The sequence below is a fragment of the Mus caroli genome, chromosome 4 (genome assembly GCF_900094665.2).
Source record: "Mus caroli chromosome 4, CAROLI_EIJ_v1.1, whole genome shotgun sequence".
In the NCBI taxonomy this organism is placed as follows: Eukaryota; Metazoa; Chordata; class Mammalia; order Rodentia; family Muridae; genus Mus; species Mus caroli.
In genome coordinates this window covers 13960303-13966107 of record NC_034573.1, presented here as the reverse complement: position 1 = coordinate 13966107, position 5805 = coordinate 13960303, and the positions used below count along the sequence as shown (strand labels likewise).

General features: G+C 38.8%; 1 pseudogene; it reads right to left on the bottom strand.

The window, feature by feature from the left end:
• Positions 1-484: 484 nt before the first annotated feature.
• Positions 485-5805, bottom strand: part of LOC110292410 — a 22962-nt pseudogene continuing 17641 nt past the window's right edge.

The window sequence follows — 5805 nt, the reverse complement described above, 5'->3', positions numbered from 1 at the left end:
ATTAATTGTATTTTTTGAAAGCTATTATTTTAAGGAGCATTTTTTTCTTTATTTATTGTTAGATACAACATATAAATACATCAAAGAGATTTTCTTGTTTTTCACACAACAAAAACAAAGAGGTCTCAAAACCTTTTTTCTGAAAGTATAAAATATGAGAGTGCACAGACCAAGGTTAATACTTGCAGGCCAGAGGCAGCCATATCTGTCCAATCACAGCTTCTCTCCCAGCAGCTGTTCAGGAGGGGCAGGATGCTATACCAGTGAACTACCCAAATAGGACTCCTCTCCAATAGGGAGGAGAAAGGGAAGCAGAGTCATTAAAACTCCTTTCTCCTGCTCCAAACTAGCTTTCCTGAGCCTGATACCCCTTTTCTGACAGTTACCAAAATCCAGCCATCTCAGTCCCTAACCAAAGCCAGAAGGTGCCTAAAGTTTTCTGTAGAAGGCTAGTGTGGTACCAAACGATCTTTATTTGAAGTCATCATTCTTGCCATTTCTCGAGGCTTATTTGTTTGCTTGCCTGTTCTTTCAGCAGCAGGGCCAGCCCCAGGGCCTTGATGATTTCTGGAAGAGCTCTGAAGTGTTTAGCCTGCTGTGTCAGGGCAGAAAGGTCTCCAGGTCATACTCTGGCTGATCTGTCATTTCAGAGAATATAAGCCAGCCTGGTCCTTGCTGTATGATCTCCCATGAGATCTCCCATGGTCCTGTTTTCAGCTCCCTGATTTGAGTCATGGCTTCACTAAAAGTTGGACATCTGGGAAGACAGCTCTTCCTTTTAATTGCCTGCCAGAGAAGTCCCATTAGAGCTGACTTCTGTCTGAGCTGGCTGCTCTCTACTGCTCCTGCTGTGGGGACTCAGCTCCTTGACTCTGTCTGCATATCTCAGAGTGTTTAAAGGAGCTTATGTAGGTATAAATTATTTGCAACCAACTTTTAATAAGGTTTCAACCTCTCCTGTAGCTCACCACAGTGCAGAGGTAGTGGAAGAGAAAAGTTATTAGGATATGGGGGAAGTGGACCTGTTCAGCAACGGTCCTTTAGGGGTGAGCTCAATCTTCCTGGGCAGTAGTTCAGTCTAGTCGCAAACACCAAATATGATTTCAGCAGATTCAGGCCAGTCCTCTAGATAGGCAGACACCAGGCACACACCAGCAGCTCCAGTCCAGTCCATTCAATAGGCAGACATCAGACAACTGAAGAAACCACCAGGATTGCCATCCGGACTGAGGCAAGGCCATTGAAGTAGCAAGCTGCTGCAGGAACCTCACTAGCAGTTCCTTGGCAAGATTCTCTCAATGGCAACATTACAACAAGTTGAGCGCAACAATACTATGTAAGGCAAACCAATATATGTGTGTCTTTAGCAAGGAATAGTGAGCCAGAGCAAACCAGAGCAAGGCTCAGTGCTGGTCTCTTGACATCTGTGAGGTCATATATAAACTCCTTCATCAACTGTCCTTTCATGTGTCTGCTATATCCAAACATTTTTTTAATATGTCTGCTTCAGGAAAACAGTCTTTCATGTTTCATGTGTTGCTTTAGCAACACATCCTTTCACCTGTGTGCCCCAGCAAAACAGTCACTTGGGATAATCAACTTTTCAAAGAACTAGAATTTTCTACGTCAAGCTTATGCCTGATGAGATCATAGCGATCATGCTTGCCTTCAAGTTCAATCAATGAGTTCCTCAGCACCTGTGTCAGCTAACTCTCATCGAATGGGGAATGGGGCATGAGCCTCGCTCTATCCCAGCACCCTGATAACTCCATCACAGCCAGGAGAGACTTGTTCATTTCTATACTCTCCAGGCTAGTCTGCCAGTCAACTCCAGAAGTGTCTGCCTCTCATTCATTCCCTGACAGATCCACCAAAGAGAATTTGTCGTGTAACCTCCCTTTGGGTGTAAGAAGAATCTAGAATCAGGTATGGGAGCAAGAAATATTGGAGTGGGCAAATGTTTGTCCAGAAGTCCTGCAGGTACTGGCCATGTAGATCATCTTGATGACATCATCAGCACAAGCAATCAGGTACTATTGCAGTCCCACAACTGGCACCCTGCTGCTTTCTGTCTTCTGGCACATGTAACTTGGTCTTTTTGTTGAGCAGATCAGAAACCTTCCCATTATAAATCTCAAGGAATGTCACATAAACTTCCAGGTTTAAGTTCCATCATTGAGACTAATTCTTCAGAAGGAAGACGTCCTGGGAAGCCATTGCATAGAAGCCTTTAGATGTGTTCTGACTTTTACCAGACAGGTCTCCATCCATTGTGTGTGTCTTCCCACTGCCTGTTTGTCCATAGGCAAATCATGTTGCTTTCTTCCTTCAAAAGTCCTATCAGTGGCCTTGCGGTAAACCTGTAGATGACACATTGGAAGCTGTTTCATCTAAAGCAAAGTCAAAGCAGAAAGCTTGTTTCTTCACGTACTTCCTTAAGTCCACTTTTAACTTAGGTTCATGCACCTGGAGGAGACACTTGCTGGGAACAGAAATCACATCGATTTCTTTCTTGGCCAGTTCTTGTTTATTTAGTGGGTGCCTCCTGACAGAGACACAGATCCTGTGTTCTTCAATAGGGTCAGTCACAGTAAGTGGGTCACATTCCCTAGTAATCTGAATTTATTTAATCATCTGGGCAAGTTCCTAGTTTGGAAGGCTGCTGTCATATTCCTGAGCTTACTTTATTCTTACCTCCAAGTTCTGGGTTCTTTTCTCTTCCCACTTGTTCTTCATTTTCTCCATCTCCTCCACATTACATGATTTCCTCCAAACTGAATCCCCAGAGTTTTCAGAAGAGGTGCTTCATGTAGACTGTTCTTGCTTTACTGCCTCCTCGCTGTCAGTGCAGTATCAGCAGGTCATGGTTTTCAAGCTTCTTTCATTTGTGTTACCTGTTACTGTTCCCAAGTCCATGGAGTCGCTTCAAGCCTGATTGGTCCTGGTATGTCCATCAACATTCAGTGCAGCAATGGCTTAATTCACAGTACCAATATAAGCACAGTGAACTTGGAGAAATCCTGTGTTTCAGTGGAATGAACTGAAGGCGGTACCAAACCCCAAATTGCAAAGTGATTGATGACATGGCTGCAATAAACCCAGAGCTTCTTTCATTATGACTGAATGACAGTCTGACACTGAAAGAAAATGTAACCACTCCAAAACAAAATGAAAATCAGTCATCTACAAAATTCCATTTCCAAAAGAAGGCCTCTGAAACTTCTCTACTAACATGTCCACTGAATGAAATGGAGGTAGAACTGCCTGTGCATTCAAACTCTTGCAAAAACAGTTTTCCATTCCCACCAGCCACCCTAGGCCCTCCTGCTCCACAGAGAGAAATACTATTATTGATGGTCAGAAACTAACTTTTAAAATAAAAAAAATCTGGATTTGTCATTATATATTTAATTATATATATATATATAGATAGATAGATAGATAGATGATATAGATATAGATAGATAGATAGATAGATAGATAGATAGATAGATAGATAGATATAGATACATGTGAACAAATATGTTTGCATTGTGAATTCATTGAAGATCATTATTTTTAACAATTTTGTTCATTTGGTGAGTAGTGTACAACATCCTCTTAATAATCAAGATGCAAAAAAAAAAATAATGGAGGAACAAAAAACACTATAAAAAGAAATAAAACAAAGATATTTTCTCAATAAAATTGATTATTAATTTTCTAAATTGCAATTAAAATATAATTATATCATTCCATATATATGCATATATATACATATGTATATATTTATATTTATATTTATATTTATATTTGCTGAGTTCATTTAGTGTTGTTTAAGTGTACAAGATGTCAGAGTCAATCACTTTGAGTTGGATAGATAACTATTTCATTCCTGAGAAAAGTCTAATTCTCCTTTTCTCAACTCCCATTAGTTGCCTATCATCCTTTGTCTGAATCTGAAAACCCTTGGATTTTTCTAATTTTATGTTAGCATGTATACTGGTATTCTTATTTCTCAGTTGTTTTATAGGCAGCTACATAGAGATGCAATATCATAGGTTTAGCCTTGCTCTCAGGCAAAGTTTATAGTTCTAGGCAATATAAACTTGCAGCAGACTTCCAGCTCTTCTGTCTTTTACACTATTCCTACCCGCTTTTCTATAATGCCCTTGGCCCTTATGTGAAGAAGTTGTCTTGTAGTTGTACTTGTTTGGACTGGATTCCCCATAATCAGTTAGGTTCAGCATTATGACTAGTTGAAGAATTCTGTAATGAAAGAGAAAGGCTGAGAGAAGAAGCTTATTTAATGCAAGGTGAGAGCTATCTGAATCTGTGGGGACAAGCACATTTTAGAGCACTGTTTAGAATTATAGTAAAGTGGATATAATAGGCTATCCTCTAAGATGTGTGACCTCACTAGTCTCAGATAGTTGGATAGAATTCTAGGACCAGGCAAGGTTTCTCCCTTGTTGAGAGGGCATTAAGTACAATTACATAGCTGTTGGTTACTGCCAAGATATAACTTACAACTCTTGGTCACTGTTATATCTTTGGCAATATATTGCCATGCTGCTTATTCTCATGGTTCATGCATGTCACTGATAGATGGGACTGTTAATTTCTTCCGTCTCTTTTATTTTACAGACCTCCTTCAGTTACTATCCTGGAAGGATAGTGTCAGGATAGAGCCGACTTGAATCTTTCAAGTCCTATGTCCAAACCATGAAATACTTTTAGTAGTAAATACTTACTCTCTACCTCTGAGAGGCAACTTGGGACATAAGAAATATTCTATATTGTTTTGAGATCCTCTTAGACTGCTCTGTTTAACAGCTTGAATTGAGGTTTCGCCGGGAGGTTTTCTTAGCTTAGGACATTTTAGAGTAATTTGTTAGTTTGACATGGAACTTTTGGGTAACTAAAAATCCAGCTTCTTTTTTTTTTTTTTTTTGATTTGTTTGTTTGTTTTTACTTTTTCAATAAATGGATAGCAATAGCTCTTAATTTCTCTCTGCATAACTTACTGATTTTATTCATTGATTGTTGTTTTATGAATCTCCTCACAAATTATTAGCGATCCCTCTACCCAAGAAGTAAAATATAACTACTGTCAGTCCTGGATGCATTATATTTTATTTAGGTCAGTTCTTAAGTCTATTCTTAAAACATCTTTGGCATTTTCTCTTCCTTAGGTATCTTTCCAAGAAACCCCAGGAAAAATAATAAACATTAACCAGCACATGAGTGCTGGGAACTGAATCCAAGTACTCTGCAAGAACAATAGGTGCCCTCAACCACTAAGGCATCTCTCTGTCCAACTCTTTGGAGTACAAACTGCCCTTTATATTAAGCACAGTGCAGAAAGTCTGCATTGTTTAATGTCCAGATTTGTAGAAGTGTGAGTTAAGTATTTCCCATTTAAATGTATTGTCAAAAGTAATGTTCTTGGGATTTCCAGTAGAATTCCATTACCTTATATCATTTTACTCTTTTCCATAGGGAGAATACCAATTTTTAATTCTTTGCTTTAGCTGGATTATTTTAGTGTGTGGAACAGATGGCTTTCAAGTTACTGAGGTTGCTCTTGAAAAATATCTTATGAAGTAAAAACTTAGGCAATAAAATCTTTACAAAATTTCTTCTTCTTTTTTTTTTTTTTTTGTTTTTGATGTGAACTTCATAGATTGAGTTCATGAGACCAGGATTTTCATGTCAATAATAATTCATAAAGTTAAAATTAGAGTTCAAATGAAAAAGGAGACATAACAACAGATCCTGAAGACATCCAAAACACCATCAGATCCTTCTACCAAAGGCTATACT